General features: G+C 46.5%; 1 protein-coding gene across 4 annotated transcripts in view; it reads left to right on the forward strand.

Annotated features, from left to right (window-relative positions):
* Positions 1–19,674, forward strand: part of LOC146822422 (NACHT, LRR and PYD domains-containing protein 3-like) — a 785,736-nt gene that overhangs the window by 71,747 nt on the left and 694,315 nt on the right. The window contains exons 2-3 of one of the 4 annotated variants that reach the window (XM_085613508.1): positions 7,650–7,781; positions 7,892–8,049. The exons of 1 other annotated variant lie outside the window; for it this stretch is intronic. The gene's annotated coding sequence lies outside the window, so the exon portion shown is untranslated. The remainder of the gene's footprint in view (positions 1–7,649; positions 7,782–7,891; positions 8,050–19,674) is intronic. 2 more of the 4 variants (XM_085613507.1, XM_085613509.1) reach the window with 2 other exon arrangements.

Raw genomic sequence — 19,674 nt, forward strand, 5'->3', positions numbered from 1 at the left:
TGAAGAGTGTCGCAGCTGAAGCTGCTGCAGTTGCATCGCGGAACAAGGGTGTCGCCGCTGCAGCCGACGAATCGAATTGAGACTTCTCGCATCATCGGAGAAGCGTGCCGCATCTGGAAGATCTTCACGTCTTTATTTCTTTGCACCGGAACTTTGCCGCATTTCCATCGCTGCAACATTGCTTGCTGTGGAAGCGCAACGCATCGTAAGGTACATTGACGCAAAGTGTCGCATCTTAAGAACTGAACTGAACTAAGCTAAAACTACCATCTAAAGTATAGTATTGTGTATTTTTGTCGTTTATGGTCTTGTGGTAAATCTATATAAAGAATACTTATTTTTTATATAAACCTTGTGTGGTGTCCATCTGTAGTGTTGTCACTGGGTTACTGTATGTGGTCACAAATGCTTTGCACACTGCCTCTGAGATAAGCCTGTCTGCTCGTGCCAAGCTACCAAGGGGGTGAGCAGGGGTTATTTTAGGAGTGTACCTCCTTACCCTGACTAGAGGCAAGGGTCCCTATTTGTCACAAGTACCTACCTGTGCCAACTAGAGGCCCACAAATCTAACAGCAGGCTTCTCAGCTGTTGTGTTGTGCTGTGAACAGGAGGCCAGCTCACTGACCCTTGGAGTCTCTTGGCTTTGGCTGTGCTCTGGAGACATCTTCTCTTCAAGAAGGAGGCAGCAGGCACAATCTCTCTCCTATGCTAGCCACCAGGTTCAGCAGGTGCAGTCCACACCGGTGCAGGATCTATTTGCTGGTTCCACAGTGCAGCAGGGCAGTCCTCCCTCTGTCCTTCTTCCAATCCAGATGAGATCTGAGTTTGGGGGGCCAGGGGTGCCCCACTTATGCTCAGAAAATGCCCTTGGGGCAGGATGAAGTTGGAAGCCAATAGACTACCAGGTTCCCCCCACCTGATGACCACTTCCTGCAAAGTGTGTTATCTGGACATCCCAGGATGCACCCTTCTGTCCACTCCCAATATGGCTGGACCCCTCTACCGGAGTATAGATCTTCTTAGCCCACGGGTACTCAAAGTACGGCCCGCGGGCCGCTAGCGGCCCGGCAAGCCTTCCTTGGCAGCCCACGGACCTTGTAGACATCGTGCCTGTGTGTGTGTTTTTTTTTAAGAGTGTCAAATGCCGCCGGTTGCAGCAGTGTTGACTCTGCTCTAGGGGGGCCAGGCTATTCTTTTAAAGACCATTCCCTTGTTAATGAGGCTTTGTTGTATTTCACCTCTTCTTAGCGCCCCTGCATCTCCACTCTGACTGAGTGGGGATGCAGGGGGGCTAGAAGAGGTGAAATACAACAAAGCATCATTAGCAAGTGAATGGTCTTTTAAAGAACTGTGAAGTACTCGGTGCGGCTGTGTGTGTGCCCGGGAAGCTGTCTCAGCCCGGGCTGACACACACGTTGGTTGAGGTGACAGGGGGTGACAGAGGACAGCAATTCAGAAAACATTTGAAAGCATAGTTGTTGATATAATAATATATGCTACTTAAAGGCACTATTTTTGCTAGTGATGAAGTGACGTCTATGTAGGATATTGCCCATCAGCCCATATGCGTTTTGGAGCTTGAAGGAACACTTGTATACTTTGCATGAAAGAGCACCATTTGTTGAAAAGTTATTTAAAGGCAAGACAGAGACAGATAGAGATAGAGACAGAGAAAGACAGAGAGAGACAGGGACAGATTGCCAGAGACAGAGCCAGATAGAGGTAGAGAGACAGACAGCAAAAGAGACAGAGAGAGAGAGAGACAGAGAGAGAGACAGAGGCAGGGACAGGTAGAGGCAGAGACAGATAGAGGCAGAGATAGAGACAGACAGACAGATAGAGGCAGAGACAGGGACAGGGGCAGACAGATAGAGGCAGAGACAGAGAGACGGAGAGGGAGACAGGGACAGACAGAGACAGGGACGGACAGAGACAGAGAGGCAAAGAGATGGAGAGGAAGATGGAGGGAGAGAGAGGAAGAGGGAGGGAGATGGAGGGAAGGAGACAGAGGGTGGCAGAGGGAGGGAGACAGAGAGAGGGAGACAGAGGGAGACAGAGAGAGAGGGAGGGAGACAGAGGGAGGGAGAGGGAGGGAGTCAGGGGGAGACAGAGGGAGGGAGACAGAGGAAGGGAGACAGAGGGAGGGAGGGAGACATAGACAGACAGAGAGAGGGAGACAGCGAGAGGGAGACAGCGAGAGGGAGAGAGAGAGAGGAAGACGGAGGGAGACAGAGAGAGGGAGACAGGCAGAGGGTGACAAAGGGAGACAGGCAGAGGGAGGGAGACAGACAGAGGGAGGGAGACAAACAGAGGGAGACAGACAGAGGGAAGGAGGGCGACAGACAGAGGGAGACAGAGGGAGGACGGCAACAGACAAAGCGAGGGAGACAGATAGAGGGAGACAAAGGGAGGAAAACAGACAGAGGGAGACCGACAGAGACAGACAGAGGGAGACAGAGGGAGAGAGAGGGGGGGAGACAGAGAGAGGGAGACAGAGAGAGAGAGAGGGAGACAGAGAGAGAGAGGGAGACAGAGGGAGGGAGGGAGACAGAGAGGGAGGGATACAGAGAGAGAGAGAGGGGGGGGAGACAGACAGAGGGAGGATGGCGACAGACAGAGGGAAACAGACAGAGGGAGGAGGGTGACAGACAGACGGAGGGAGTTAGACAGAGGGAGAGAGACAGACAGAGGGAGACAGAGGGAGGGAGATAGACAGAGGGAGACAGACAGACAGACAGAGGGAGAGTGACAGAGGGAGAGGGAGGAGAGACAGAGAGGGAGAGAGAGAGAGAGAGAGAGGGAGGGAGACAGAGAGAGAGAAGGAGACAAACAGAGTGAGTGAGACAGAGGGAGAGAGAGAGAGAGAGAGAGAGAGAGAGAGAGAGAGAGAGATGTGTGTATGCCAGGCCTGGTGGTTCAGTAGACGAAGGTGTCCGCTGCAGGGTCCTGGGTTCAACCTCATGGTCATATTTTTTTGTTTGTTGCTCTAGAACCGACCCCTCCCCCACTGACCCTGGCCCCACCGGTGCGGCCCTCGGCCACAAACCACCCTGTAAATTTGGCCCCCGAGAGAAGGTTTGTGAGTACCCATGCCCAACCCAGAAGTCTGGCTACAAAGGAGGCTACACTCACCTGGAAAACCGGTTTGGCAACTGGTTTGCCTTCTTCTGTCCCAAGTGCCAGCATGTCTGCTTGAGCAATGGAGTTGCCCCTCTCCCAAGTGTTACCCATTTGCCCTTCAAAGGAGGATTCGGCTTTGAAGCTCAACTTTGGGCTAACACCTATGTGGTTTCCTGCCTGGGGGAGGTAACACCTCCTCCAGGGGCTGACCTCTGTTGTTATCTTTTTTGGGAGTTGTTAGCTCGTCTCGCCAGGAGGGCAGAAATCTGTCTGCAGGAAAGACCCCGAGTACAACAGTAACAGTCACTGGAAACCTTAGACAACGAAAGTAGCAATTTCTAAAGTGTCTCTTTGCCGCCAGTGATATTAAATTTGATTTAAACATTTAATCAGATGTAATGCACTGATTCTTTTGATACTTTATATTGCCAACTTTAGCAGTCCCATTAAGAAGTTAGCAGGACTGAAGTGTCAGCCTGTTACTCTGTACTTGCCAATGGGGCTACTAGCCTTTCCACAGCAAAAACAACAATTTAGGGTTTTTACTGCTGGAACATATAAAAGTACATGTTCCACTTCTTAACAAACAGCACCATGCCTTAGGGCTCATTAGACCTACCATAGATGTGACTTATATATATATATTATAAAGGGAGGCTTAGGCTATGACATTATCTTAAATGTAAAAGTCGAGTTAGCCGTTTAAACCTGCCCTTCGAGTCTGCAGTGACAGGCTGGGAGCCATGGATCACCTTGTCTCACTCTGGGTGGCACAACAAGTGTAGCAGTCCCTGGGGGGCACTCTAACTTACAAGCCCGGGTACCCCCGGCACCATATACTAGGGACTTACAAGTGAGTTAGGTTATGCCAATTGGGGACAAGCCAATTGAACATGCACCACAAGAAAACTTCATATGTAATGAGATACAACATATTAAGATTATAATCTTCGGCAAATAACAATTTATAAGAGAGAGAAAAAGAAAGGAGATATGGGGGGAGTTAGGAAGGGAGGAAAAAACAAGGGAAGGGAAAACAATATAATATTATGACATCAAAGTTAGAAATAACACCTGAACTCAATCTCTATGAGCATAAAAAAGGGCATTTAAAATATCCAGAGTAACTGTAATAAGCAATACAACGAAAAGAGTAACCATATGTGAATGAAATATAAAGACAACAAGTGCATCAAGGAGGTTTCCGGACTTCATCGGAAGAGTTAACCGGTATAGCAATAGCTGAGGCAATGCATGTTAGATAAAAGGAGAGAGGGAGCCATAAAACATCTCTTTTAATGGATAGAGACATGGGAGCAACATAGCTAGTGTCCAGTCTGTGATGAAAGCAAACAGCATTCCAGCATGATCTGAAGGTGACTTTGTCTTCCTCTTTCCAGTTGGAAGTTATTAAGTGAAGGGCTATTGCTAATAATAAATCAACTAGTTTGGGGTTGGATGATGTAAGGGGCCAGGAGGATGATAAAGATCCTAAGAAAATGTTTGTAGGTGAAAATGAGATTTGGGTATAAAGATTTTGTTAATTTGAGACCAAACTAATTGCCAGAAATGAGAAATGGGAGGACATTCAAAAAGCATATGCTTTAAATCAGCAAGTTCACAAGGACAGGACCAGCAAGCAGAGGAGGAGTTTGGAGAAAAAAAAGCTAGCTTTGAGAGAGTGAATAAAATGCGTTGGTAAATGAAATAAAGGGTTTGATAAGTGTTGGCAGCTCTGGATGTCTTATGAATCTTGAGCCACAGCTTATCCCAAAACGGGATAGGCCAACATTCAGCTAAATCTTTTTCCCAAGCCAATGCAGCCTTTCTTTTGTCTCTATTAGGGGAAAGAAATAAGCATTTATGTAAAGATGAAGCCGATGAGGGAGCTGATAGTAATGGAAAAAGAGTTGAGCATCTGGAGGAAAGAATGGAAGTAGATGGTATGGAATGAAGATACTGGGAGAGCGAGGAATAAAGTAAAACATATTTAGCCTTACAAGAAGATGACAAAGAAAATTTTGATTGAAGATCTGAAAAGGATATAGGAACATTATTGAATACTAGCTGAGAGATCCAAAGCAAGCCCGTGAGTCTCCACATTTTCCAATAAATGGTGCGATTTTTAATGCATAATAAGTTATTATGCCAAATGGGCTGTTGATCTAACAAGGAAGATGAAGGATAGGAAGAAGGAAGAAGAGGCGCAAGGATTTTAAGTGTATGAGAGATAACAGGAGATCGATAAAAAAAACTATTATTAGTAAAGGCAAGGGATTCTTTAAATTCAAAAGGGGATATAAAATATTTTTCTATATTCAACCAAATAGGAGGATGAATACATTGATCATTAGAGAGCCAATAAGAAGATTGTTTTAAAGAAAAGGCACAATGATATGATTTAAAGTCAGGAAATGTAAGGCCTCCAGATAACTTGTCAGCCTTTAGAGCCGATACAGCAATTTGAGGAGATTTGTTTTTCCTAAGGAATTTAGTTAAGAGCGAGTCAATTTTCTTAAAGTAGACTGCAGGAATATGTACCAGAATCATAGAAAGAAGATAAAGAATCAAAGGAGAGAGCATCATCTTGATGGAGTCTAAATGTCCCCACCAAGAGAGAAAGAGTGGGTGCCAGCGATCAATAGAGTCAGAAAGAGTCTTAATAATATGATCAAAATGTATCTTTAATGTTTCTGGGATGTTTGAAGAGAACCACAAGCCTAGATATTTTATCTTAGAGATTTGCCAAGAAAAGCCTGTTTGTATGAAGCCTTGCTTAAGACAAAGTATATTTAAAGGAAGAACCTCACATTTGTCTGAATTGAGACGATAACCGGCTTGTTGAGAAAAAATGTCAACTTGAGATAAAAAAGAGGGGATGGAGGATGACGGATTAGAACAATATAAAAGAATATCATCCGCCTAAACGGAAAATTTGACATGAGAGGTATCGAGTTGGAAACCGGTAATCTTAGCATCTAACCTAATTTTAGTTAAAAAGGGTTCTAATGCTTTTATAAATAAAAGAGGAGAGAGGGGGCATCCTTGACGTACTCCTCTAAAGAGTGTAAAATAGTCTGAAGTTTTGCCATTAACAAAAATAGAAGCTCTGGGACCTGAATATAGTATAGAAATAAGAGATATTAGTTTAGGAGGAAACCATATCCATTTTAGTGCCTGAAACATGAAATCCCAACCAATCCTAATAAACACCTTTTCTGCGTCTAATGCTATAGCAGCAATGGGGTAATCAAGAGAGGACGCTTTACTGAGGATGTTAAAAAAGAGTCTGGAGTTGTCAGATGAGAGACGGCCTTTTACAAATCCCGATTATTCCGGGCCAATGAGGTTAGGTAAAATAGGATCAATGTGGAGAGCCAAGATTTTTGCAAAGATCTTATAGTCCAGATTAACTAAAGAAATTGCCCGATAATTTTTGCAGAGAGATGGATCTTTATTCTCTTTAGGTATTAAACATATCATGGCCTCTTGAAAGGTTCCAGAGCCAGTAGTAATAAAGGCATTGTAAAGTGATAAAAGATGAGGCAGTAGGTGTCATGATGCCACGTCACGCATCATTTGTTTCCCTAAATTTTAGTCATTCCCCAAATAAAAAAAACCCTGTCCCGTGCATCCAGCACTCCAATGTAACCTACAGTAAATTAGAATTGTGTACTAATATAGAGAACAACACCAATTGTATTAACAACACTAATTGTATTTCCTGGTAGTGAGCATGTTTGTTTATTTTGCGTTTTAAGTATTTTAGTGGATTGGGATTGTATTTGTTATTGTGTGCGTTTGTTTTCAACTGTGATCTACTTCAGCATTCGGTAACGTTTGGAAATGTTTGGTTACCGATTACTATCAAAGACGCTTGCTAGCAGTTCCTGTGCTCATTTGCAATGGACGGAGAAACAGCTGGGAGCCCAACAAGCAGAGATGTGCTCCACGTAACGGCTGCTTCGGGCGTGGCTGCTATAAAAGCCACACCCAAGGATCGGAAGACGCTTTGCCTTCCAGATCCGCTCCGAGGAAACAGCTGAGTGCTTCTACGCGGCTTACCTGAAAGAGGATGACTCATCTGTTTGCCGAATGATAATCTTCAGCGGTGACTCGCTCTGGAAACCTGAAAAGAAAAGAAACAAGAGATAAGTGCACATTTCGTCTTTTCTAACCAGGCGCCCAGCACAAGAAAGCAGCAATAGGAAGATCAGCTAATTCCTGAACATTTTTGAATAATTTTTGGAACTTTCTAGAATAAGAAGGACAATTCTTTCAGCCTTTTAAAACAAGAAAGGACAATTGTTAAAGGACGTTAACAATAATGCAAAGACACATTGTAAGCTAAATGTAAAGCCTTGAATTATTGTATTTTGGTGATTCTTTTATTTTCAGCGGCGTGAAGGAATTCTGGACAAGGGGTACAATAGGAGTAAGTCATTCCCATAAAAGAAAAGTGTTTTGCAGAATGAAAGTACAATTGTGTGTATAGAATAGAAATATTTAATCACACCTTCTAATTACAGAGAACCACTGCATCTTTCAGACCTGAAGCCCCACTTGATTACATCACCCACAGCCTGTCGCTTAGGGAAACCTACCAGACTACACCTTCACGACGACATCAGGACGCGACGAAATAAGAGTGTTGATCGCAGGTAGGATTTATTCCTTCACTTACTACATCTCATAACTCACTAAATAGATCTAAAAGACTAAAAGGAAGTGTCAGAGTAGTGCCCTAAATATATGTCTTGTTGCCTCGCAGGTCGACAACAAGAAAACTTACTAGCGTCTGAGAACCGGCCCTCCTCCCTGAGCTTCTGTTCAAAAGTTTATAGTGAATGTAAAAACTTGGGTTGTTGAATAGGGATACTGGGAGGTTGGTCCATAGCATCTCTGCGAAACTCTCCAATCACCTTACAGGTAAGACTACGGAACCTTACAAGTAAGAGTGCATTGGTAACCCCTGACAGTAGGAGATTCGCAAAATGAGCATAAAATTCAATGGTAAATCCATCAGAACCCGGAGCTTTCCCTCTTTTCAGTACCGAGATTGTGTGTGTAATTTAGGATAGAGTGATATCAGTTTCTAAAGAAGAGAAGTCAGTATCATAAGGTGAAGGGGGTTCAATAGATTGAAAATAAGTAGACTGATCAGTTGAATTTGGTTGTTGTTCAGGGGTATATACATTTTTATAAAAAGAAACAAATTCACTCAAAATATCGTTGTCTTTAAAGAAAGATATACCTGCATCATTCCGTATAGATTCTATTTTAGTCCGTTCACGTCGTATTTTCTAGTAATTCGCTAACAATTTCCCCATCTTATTTTGGTCTCCATAATAACGAGCACTGCTTTTTAAAAGATAAGAGGATGCTGCTTCAGTTGATATTTTATTAAAAGTGAATTTTGCTTCAATAAGGTTCTGTAACGCGGATTCAGAGTTCAAGTGGTAATAAGTGTATTAAAGTTGTTTGATCTTGGCAAGCAACTGGGAGTTTTTATTTTCAAAAGCTTTTTACTTTTGTGAAACTAAATTTATAATAAAGCCTCTGTGGTTGCTTTAAAAGAATCCCAAATCATTACTGGGGAAGAATTTGGGGTAGAGTTAAAGGAAAAGAATTCAGAAGCAAAGGAGGTGAATTGGCTTGTAAAAGTAGGATCAGATAATAACACATTGTTAAAACGCCATCTACCTGCATGAGGGGAAAAGGGTATCAATTCAAAGTCAACAAAAACTGGAGCGTGGTCTGATATTAAAATAGAGCCAATTTCAGAATGGGAAACTTGTTGAGATAAGGATTTACTAAAGAAGAGATAATCTATACGGGATTGTGAGTGGTGATAAGGGGAGTAAAAACTATATTCTCGAATATCTGGGTCGCAGAGCCTCCATATATCAACTAAGGATTTGAGGCGTATGGAGGAAGTAAATGGGGAATGCATCTTTGTGTTAGAGAATTTAACAGAAGAGTTTCTGTCTAATATGGGATCAAAAACCTGATTGCAGTCACCACCAAAAATAATATACTCATCATCAAACGAAAGAAGTTTATTAGATATATGACTCCAAAAAGTATTATCAACATTGACTGGTGCATACACGTTAAAAAGAACTAGAGGTATTTGATTTATAAGTATTTTGACAATTACCCAATGACCTTCTAAATCAAATTCTTGGTGGACAACTGAAATCTGATATTTCTTATGACACAAGATAGAGACTAAATTTTTCTTACCTAGAGCAGGGGAAGAAAATACATTGCCTACCCAACTTCGTTTCAATTTAGACGCTTTGGTATCAGATAAATGTGTCTCTTGAATTAATGCAATATCAGCATTTAATCTAGCTAGATGATTTAATATCCATTGTCTTTTAATGGGGTTATTTACTCCTTTAACATTCCATGTTACAACTCTAAAAATAAACAATCAAATTGAACATGAACAATTATTATGTAAACAATATAAGAATTAGAAATATTGCTGAGAAAAGGAACAGAATTAGGTAAGAAAAGATTGAGAAAGAAATTCAGGAATGAAGAGAGGGAGGAGAGCAGCACAAGAAAGTTATTGTAAGGTATATAAAAGTGAGAAGAAAAAAGGATGAAAGAGAGGGATAGGAAAGGGAAGAAATGAGGGAGAGCAAAACACAAAACAAAAATACAGTACAAGTCCAACACTTGATAATAGAGAAAAATATCAAAAAGTCATACCACAAGAAAACAATGAGAAATAACAAAAAGACATACCACAAGTAGACAATGAAAGCGGGGGGTGAAGCCACATAAGGAAGGAAACACACCAGACGAGGGATTCCTGGACGGAAGAAGGCACGAGGAAAAATGACCTCCAGGAATAACGAAGGGACATAAGGCGAAGGATCACAAAACCGCATCTAATAAAAAAGGAAAAGAAAAATGTTAACAAGAGATATTACAACAAAACAAAATACATCAGAGAAGAGTCTAAAGCAGTTAGCAACAAACGGTGTTAAAGCAATCCAGAAATCTTATGGTCGAGGAATGTCCATGGATTCATCTCTGCAGATGTTCAAGAAGTGTTGGAGAAGCGCAGGATCTTCATAGTTTGTTGTTTTGTTGTTGTAAGTCACCTTGAACAAACAAGGATGAAATAAGCCATAACGAGCATTCAGATTACGAAGTGCAGGTCTCATATCATGGAATTTCTTCCGACGATCTGCAGTAGCCTTAGCGTAGTCTTGAGCAAAGAAAATATTAGAGCCATTCCAAGAGATTTTCCCTTTTTGTTTGGCAGCGTGAAGGACTTTGAGCAAATCTGTGTATTCTAAAAATTACAAAATAACTCCCCTAGGTTTCCTGGATGAGGATGAAGAAGGAGAAAAATGGGGACTTTGCCCTAAGCGATGAGCTTGTTGAATGTTTAAAGGAGGTTTTTCAGGAAAACCAAGAAGTGTTGGTAAGAAGGTTTGAAAAAAGGACAAAGGATCAGAACCTTCGAGACCTTACGCAAGACAATAGATGCTAAGTTATTATGCCTGTTGCGATTTTCCACATTTTCGACTTGTTGTGTAAGATGGAGAATCTCTCTACGCATACCAGGAACTTGATCTGTGACAGCTTGAATAGACTCAACGCGGCTTTTACGATCATCAACTTTTTGCTCAGTATGTGACCAGTTATCCTCAAGGCTCTGGAGACGGGAGATAGTCTCTGCCATATACGGCTTGAGGGAACTTATTTCCTCTAGTAAGAGTTCCATGGAAATTGTGGAAGAAGAATTGGTAGGAGAAGGAGGATTAACCTTTGTTCGTTTACCTTAAGAAGAAAAGGATGCAGAAGGTATTTTAGAACCTGTTTTAGAAGTGGAATGCGGTGTAGTAGAAGACAAGTTTTTAGAACTGGCAGAGTCAGTAAATGCCTCCTCCATATTATCTTGTAGTTTGCCGAAAGGATTACGGTCCTCTAATAATGCACTGTTAGTATGCTGAGCACTACTACGATCAGTACGGGGCATTGCCATAAAAAATAAGGGAGAACTGCACTGGAAACGTAAGATGTACAAAGAAAAAGTCCGAGGTCACAGAAAAACTGAGTATGCGTAGATTGCAGAGATAAAAAGCAACAACAAGTTCAATGGAACCAGCTGTGGTGCATATTATTGATCACAAAATAGGTAAATGCGGCAAAGAAACAGCAACAAATGTTAATTTGAAGATATTGGAGAAATGCTTCAAGATGGCAATCGCTGAAATACATCAATAAATGTTCCACATGGGTCACCCCTTGCATTCGTCAGCAATATAATGCGAGTCCAGGTGGTAAAATGGTACAAAAATAGCCACAGACACTCACCTCCGGTCATATGGGCATCAGACTGTGAGGAGAAATTACTTCATTAAATGAGCGGGAGAAACGGGGAGAGCGGAAAAAACAAAATGGCGGTCGCGGCTTCTCATTGAGCCGCGAGCGGAGAGAAACCACAGAAAAAAGCCAGTTGCGCTAACCCCCGGATTTCACAGACGCTACCAGCGATGCAGGGGGGATTCCTACACATGAGGATGCAGTCGAGGGATCCAAATGGCAGAAATAGAAGCCTGGAGGGATTCCGGCACGTTACCCCGTCACGGAGCTCCGACGGATGTCAACCATTTCCTTCGGCTTCCAAGCTACGCCCCCAAACATGCACCATTTTAAGGGTAAGAGCACGTACACTGAGTCCTGTTTAGCAAGGCTCTGGGCATTTCAGAGCCATTACACCAGTGCCTAGCAGTCAAAATGGGGGCAGAATGTGGGATAAACCTGCAAAAAGCCTTTTCCATACAAGCACCAACATACTTGTTTACTAAGGTAATGTGTGAGATTCCAAATACCAAAATAACTATCTGTAGGATTTAATATAGAGCATTAACAAACCTTAAATTCCTTTTGACTTTAACATATGCCTTTCACAATAAATATGTCGGGGTTAGTGCCTTCATTATAACATTTTACAATAAACATATCAGACCTGCAGCTATGATCACTGGCTTGTCACCAAAACCAACTCAGTCCTGCTGTATCAAGTATAAAGTGTGCAATTCAAGTAGTCTCTTCGTGGAAGCATACAAATTCAGGCCAATCAATTTCTTTATGCAGGGGGACCATCATTGTGGAGCGTTAGGCCCTATTTCAGTTGGACTCTGAAAGTTCTTTGTGTTGATCACACAAGCGCAGGCGGCAGTTGCACTGTTCAGCCAGACCTAAACATCTCTATAGCCAAGGGTAGAACTGCACTTCGAAGTCTAAAGTTAATGACTGCTCTTCTTCCACCTGTGCTGGTGCCAGAGAAAATAAACATTGCAAATTATCTAGTGATCTAAAGACACTTTAAGAGCATTACAATGTCATGTGAGTGCCCCTGAAATTCAAGCTCAGGCAGCTGGATAAATAAACAAAATTATCACAGCTGCTGGAGGGCAAGCTCCTTTTCTGTGTAAGCACACAACGTGTGCTCATTCAAAACACGTACCCCTGTCTCCCAGCATGTGGGCGGAGCCAAAGACCTTCTCCTGGAGTACTTCTTAAAGCCCATTTTAGGATGGTCACATAATGTCTGGCACAGCTGTGCTATCAAGCCAGACCTAAAAGTGGAGTAGTAGTCATGTACAATGGCCATGGTGAGATGACCTCACAGTAAACATACATGTGTCATAATTCATGTCACACAAGGAAGCCAGGTGGGCCACATTTTGTCAGTAAATACCATTATTCTTAAATTGCTGACAAAGGTATCATAAATGAGTAAGATTCTTCTGAAGCGTCAAAGGGATTGGTCACGGCGAAAAGGCCTCACAAGGAGCATATATGGGGCCCTTTTTCACGTCACACAAAGCGGCCATCTTTAGGGCAGTGTGGGGCTAGGCTGCCCACATAGGCTGCAGGATGTCAGGGAGTGTTTGTTATCATGGAAGGGCTGCCGAAGGGTTCCTATCATGCATAGGATTGTCTTTAAAATGTGCATTCATCTAAGGTCGGGATTGTAATAAGAGATTGCAATCCCATGGGAACTTAATGTACAGAGTTTGTGCAGCGACCACTGCGCCTCCGGCCTGGTTGCCCCCTCGCTGCTCCTCGATCCTGCTCCTGAGCCCCTTGCTGCTCCAGTCTCCTTCGACGCCGAGAGCGGCGCCCCAGCCGCCGCAGGGCCGCCCGCCCAACCCGATCCAGTTTCCCGCCGCTTCCTGACTGCGGCCCCGCCCCCTCGCCAGTCCATTGGTGGACGCGACCCCGCCTCCCAGCTGACCCGCCCTTCCGACTCCCCTCTTATGTCGACCCCTCAGCGACCGCGCGCAGCGGGAGCACCGAATGAGCGCCGAAGGTGCGCCAAAGGTAAGCCCGTCTGCGCCCGTCCGCGCCTGGACCGCACCCAGCGCCAGAACCCCTGGCCCCCGCAGAGGCCACCCCACCCGCCGGACTTACGATGCCGCCACCCTCAACGCACTCAACACCGGCCGAACCCCCGGGTGCTACCGAGCCACTCCGAGACGCACCCACGGACCCTTCAGCTGCCGCACCTGCAAGTTCACCTGCATCCGGACCCGCCCCACACCAGCACCCGCCAAGCCGAACACCAGCAGCAACCACCTCAAGTGCATCCTGCTCAACACCCGCTCCATCCACAGACACACCGTTCAACTCTGGAACCTCCTCAACACCACAGCTCCTGACGTTGCCTTCCTCACGGAAACCTGGATGAACGACTCCTCAGCGCCCGACATCGCCATCGCCATCCCAGAGGGCTACAAGATCATCCGGAGAGACCGCGACAACCAGACTGGAGGAGGCATCGCCATCATCCACAGGGACACCATCCGTATCTCGACCAACGCCGACAGCACCCTGACAACCGCCGAACACCTGCACTTCCAGATCCACACCGACCCCAAGACCACCCTCAGAGGCACCCTGATCTACCGACCCCCGGGACCACGCACTCAATTTAGCGAAGACATCGCCGACTTCATCAGCCCGCACGCCCTCCCCTCTGCTGACTACATTCTCCTCGGGGACATCAACTTCCACCTGGAGAACAACGACCGCAACACCACCACCCTGCTTGACAACCTCGCCACCCTCGGACTCAAGCAGCTGGTGACCACCCCCACCCACCTCGCCGGACACACACTCGACGCCGTCTTCTCGTCCAGCAAAGACATCTCCTTCAGCCACGCCACTGGACTCCACTGGACGGACCACAGCTGCATCCACTTCACCTTCAAAAGAACCACGGTCCACCACCACCAGCAACAGGCTGCACGAAGAAGCTGGAACAAGATCACAGCCGAACAACTCGCCGCATCCCTGAGCCAGCACCCTCCCGCCAGCTCACCGAACCCCAGCCAAGCCGCCGACAACCTCACGAAATGGATCTCCACCTGCGCGGACGAGCTTGCCCCTCTGAGGACCCCGCCCAGCAGACCCGGAAGCAAGAAGGCCCCGTGGTTCCCCGACAAACTCAAGAGCTCCAAGAAGAACTGCCGAGCCCTCGAGAAAGCCTGGAGAAGAGACCCAACGCCGGACAACATGACTACCCTCAAGCTCGCCACCCGAATGCACCATCAACTGATCCACGCCACCAAGAAAACAGCATTCAAGGACCGGCTGGACAACAACGCACACAACAGCAAGGAACTCTTCAACATCGTTAGAGAGCTCTCCAACCCCAACACCGGAACCAACGACATCACCCCATCGCAAGACCTCTGCAACTCCCTCACCTCCTACTTCCACAACAAGATCGCTGACATACACAACAGCTTCAGAACACAACCAACACTCCCCACGACCAAACCAACGCCCCCCACCACCACCCTCAACGCCTGGACACCGATCAACCTCGAAGACACCATCAGCACGATGAACTCCATCCACTCCGGATCCCCAACCGACCCCTGCCCTCACCACATCTTCAACACCTGCGGGACATCATCAACACCTCCCTCGACACCGCCACCTTCCCTGAGAGCTGGAAGCACGCCAAACTCAACGCTCTACTAAAGAAACCAACGGCGGACCCCACCGAACTCAAGAACTACCGCCCCATCTCGCTCCTCCCGTTTCCAGCCAAAGTCATCGAGAAGACCATCAACAAGCAACTGGCAGCCTTCCTCGAGACGACCGGTTCCCTCGACCCTTCCCAGTCAGGCTTCCGGGCCAACCACAGCACCGAGACCGCCCTCATCGCTGCCACCGACGACATCCGAACCCTGCTGGACAACGGAGAAACAGCGGCCCTCATCCTCCAAGACCTCTCCGCGGCATTCGACACTGTCTGCCACCGCACCCTAGTGCAGCGCCTCAACAACGTCGGAATCCAGGAGAAGGCACTGGATTGGATCATCTCCTTCCTCACCGGAAGGACACAGAGAGTCCGCCTGCCCCCGTTCAGATCAGAAGCCACGGAAGTCATCTGCGGCGTCCCTCAGGGCTCCTCGCTCAGCCCCACCCTCTTCAATGTCTACATGAGCCCCCTCGCGGCCATCGCACGCCAACACAACCTGAACATCATCTCCTACGCCGATGACACCCAGCTGATCCTCTCCCTGACCAACGACCCCGCCACCGCCAGAGCCAACCTACACGAAGGGATGAAAAACGTGGCTGAGTGGATGACGACCAGCCGCCTGAAACTGAACACAGACAAGACGGAAGTCCTCATCCTGGGCTCCTCACCCTCCGCCTGGGACGACTCCTGGTGGCCCCCCGCCCTGGGCAACGCACCCAAACCGACAGACCACGCACGCAACCTGGGCTTCATCCTGGACTCCTCCCTCTCCATGACCAGACAAGTCAACGCCGTCTCCTCGTCCTGTTTCAACATCCTGCGCATGCTACGTAAGATCTTCCGGTGGATCCCCACCGAGACCAGGAAGACGGTCACCCAGGCCCTCTTCACCAGTCGATTGGACTACGGCAACGCCCTCTACGCCGGTACCACCGCCAAGCTCCAGAAGAGACTCCAGCGGATCCAGAACGCCTCGGCGAGACTCATCCTCGACGTCCCCAGACGAACTCACATCTCCAGACACCTGAGAGACCTGCACTGGCTCCCGATCAACAAAAGAATCACCTTCCGGCTCCTCACCCACGCACACAAAGCCCTACACAACCAAGGCCCGACCTACCTCAACAGCCGCCTCAACTTCTACGCTCCCAAACGCCACCTCTGCTCGACCAGTCACGCCCTCGCAGCCGTCCCCCGCATCCACAGAGCGACAACAGGAGGAAGATCCTTCTCCCACCTGACCGCCAAGACTTGGAACGCCCTCCCGACCGACCTACGCCTGACCCAAGACCACCTCTCCTTCAGGAAGAAGCTCAAGACCTGGTTGTTCGAGCAGTAGCGGACCCCCCCCCCCCTAGCGCCTTGAGACCCTCCGGGTGAGTAGTGCGCTTTATAAATGCCTATGATTGATTTATTGATTGAGCGTACACAGGCAGCACCTATGTGTAGACTGCAAAAAACACAAAGTATTCCATTTCCCTATGTACCTTATGTCAGTGAGGCCATGTAGTGATAATTCTAGTAGGGTAGGTACGTGTGCATAAGTAGCCTTGACATGGATTACCCTTGTGTTGTTTATTTAGACATTTGTAAATAGAGACCATCTCAAAACCAAAGTAATATTAACAGCCGTGGGAATTAGAGGCAGTCTGTTGACGCGTTTAGAAGTGGTCAGTGCCTGAAGCGGACAGATGACACCTTTAAGATGACCTGTACAGGGCCTTCCATGTCTCAGTGTTCCCACTGTGCACCATACACTAGGCTGAGCGAATACATATGAAAGTAATTCCTGAGGACGGTTAACATAAATGGACTATGCTATTCTGGTCACAGAGAGCATGTTGTGTTAAGGGCCGGGAAAGAGGTATTGATCACTCATTGCAACCAATTAAAACAATATAACCTTGCTTAGGGTGGTCTCTGCATACTCTATATTCTTTATATGGGTTTAGGATCAACCTCGCAAGGGAATGCCTGCAATTCACTCTAAAAAGAGTTCCGCCCTGCCAAGGTTCACTCATCAGGGGTTAAAATACCGCAGTGCGCGTTTGTCGGCCTATTCCCGCAATACAGTATTTTATCACACGCAATCAGTGCAGCAGTACAAAGATTAAGCGTTGGCGCTCTGAGCGTGGAGAGGGGACTCCTGGCTCTCCTGTTTGCTGCTATGTGATCGTGCCCAGAGCCGAGGACAGGTCAGTTGTCATGGGAACACAAGATGTGTTCCGCCCTGCACCCTGGTCCGGACTCCACGTGAGCTGCTCACAGCGGCTGGACCAGGGCTGGTTTAAAGCTTCCATCAGACCTCAGGGCCACCAGTCCTGGAGTGTAGAACTCCGCAGCTAGCAGCCGTGAGACACCCAGCAGCATGGCCCTCACTCCACATGAGCTGCTCACAGGGGCTGAACCAGGGCAGATTTAAAGCTTCCATCAGACCTCAGGGCATCCAGTGCTGGAGTGGAAAACCCCGCAGCCGGGACACCCTGCAGCCTGGGCCTGACTCCACATGAGCTGCTCACAGCGGCTGAACCAGGGCAGATTTAAAGCTTTCATCAGACCTCTGGCCAGCCTGGACTGGAGTGATTAAAGTCCCAAAACTCTGTTCCATTGACTTTATTTACACATTGTCACTTAATTATCTGAGTACTGTGTCCTAAGTAAAGACGCCATGCAGTTTGACCCACCAGTTAAGTTTCTACAGAGTAAAGGCAAGCCTCAAATTCCATGGATGAGATGGAAAGAAGAATTTCAAATCTATATGAGGGCGATAGATGGAGAATACATGGGTGTGGAAATGAAACAAAGCATATTTTTACACTGTTTAGGTTCAGAGGGACAAGTTGTTTTTGGAGCACTGCCTCAAGTACTACCACCTGATGGTCAAGAGGAGTTGAATGTTTATCAGGAAACCATTGTAAGGATGGAGCGAAGATTTAAACCTACCACAAACATTGCTTTAAATAGTATTAAGATTTCAGAGCACAAAAGGAGGGCAAACCTTTTGATGATTTTTTGACAGCGTTAAGGTCTTTGAGAATTATTGCAATTTTGGGATTATGACTGATGAGATGCTTAGAGACCAGATTATCGTACATGTTAAGAATAAAAAGACGCAAGAACAACTATGGGTCATGGAATATCCTAAATTGGCAGAAGCTATTTCAACTGCAAAAGCATTCGAACAATCTGAAAAATGGATGCACACTGTGAGGGATGCTAGTAGGAATGTGGAAGGAGTTGAAGTGTGTACGCTTATACAACAGATGAACATTGCCCTGAACCATCTCACTCTGGGTCTAATGGACCCTGGATAAGCAACTTTGGGAGTGTTAGAAAGTGTGATAGACCTGATAAATCTGGAATATGTTACAGATGTGGAAGTAGAACGCACATTGCATCATTTGTAGGTTGACCTTCTATTAATAGAGAATGCAAAAAATGTGGAGGAGTAGGTCATTTTGCAAATTTGTGCAAGGATGCAAGGAGAAGTTTTATTCCAGAATGTATAAAAGTATCTTGCACTGCTGAGAAGTGCCCCATCAAACATGGATGCGAGTCTGGTGTTTTCGTTGAAAACAGCAAAGGTATTGTGCTGTCCATAGTAAATGGTGTAGTAAGCTCCAGTGAAGAAATGGTCAAAAGATCTCATACATGTTTAGTAAATAGTGTTGGAGTAGACTTGGATCTCATGGTAAATTCAGGGTCTCCTTGGACAATCATTACCAGGGAGTATTGCAAGGATAAATTAAGTGAAACTCTTAAGTGTGAAGTTTGCAGCCGTCTGACATTGTGGCAGAGAGTTTCAATGGTTCCATTGAAATGGGTGGGTTTCTGAGTGTGCTGTTACATTTTAGAATCAAACATTTTTATTGTGTGGTTGCAAGATCACAATTACACAGCTTAGCTGCCTACATCAAGGCGCTGGCAGAGCGAAGACTAAAGGATATTACACAGCGTTCAGGTCTACAGGTACTAGTTACTCTCCCCTGAGGCGGAAGCCGGGGGTTCTACTCTATTCCTTTGCGATATTACTGGGCTAATTGTTAACACTTGTAAATATCTTAATTGTGGCGTTTTAATCAGTAAACTACCGCGCTTACTGAGGGCAAGATTTGTCAAGCACCGAGGCGCGCTCCTCTCACCTTTCCTCCCGCCGTGGCCGATCAGGGGCTGACGACGCGGGGTAAAGGCGCCATCTTGGAGGGAGAAAGGGTTGGCGGTCCAGTGGCAGGACGCCTCCCACCCTCCTCGGCACAGTATAAAAAAATGGGGTCTTCCCGTCCGCGCAGCGGGCGGGCGCAGCGGGCGCGCCGGTGGCGCGCCGAAGACGCGCCAAAGGCAAGCCCGTCTGCGCCCGTCCGCGCCAGACACGGGCCTAGGGCCACCACCCCTGGCTCTGCCGATTCAGCCCGCCCTCCACCCTACACTCGCTCCTCACTAACCGATCTACGTCCACGAGCCATGGAAGGATGTATTAGATATAGTCCGGAATCCATATTTTCCAAGACAATCCTGAAATG

This window comes from Triturus cristatus, chromosome 6, assembly GCF_964204655.1.
Source record: "Triturus cristatus chromosome 6, aTriCri1.1, whole genome shotgun sequence".
Classification (NCBI taxonomy): Eukaryota; Metazoa; Chordata; class Amphibia; order Caudata; family Salamandridae; genus Triturus; species Triturus cristatus.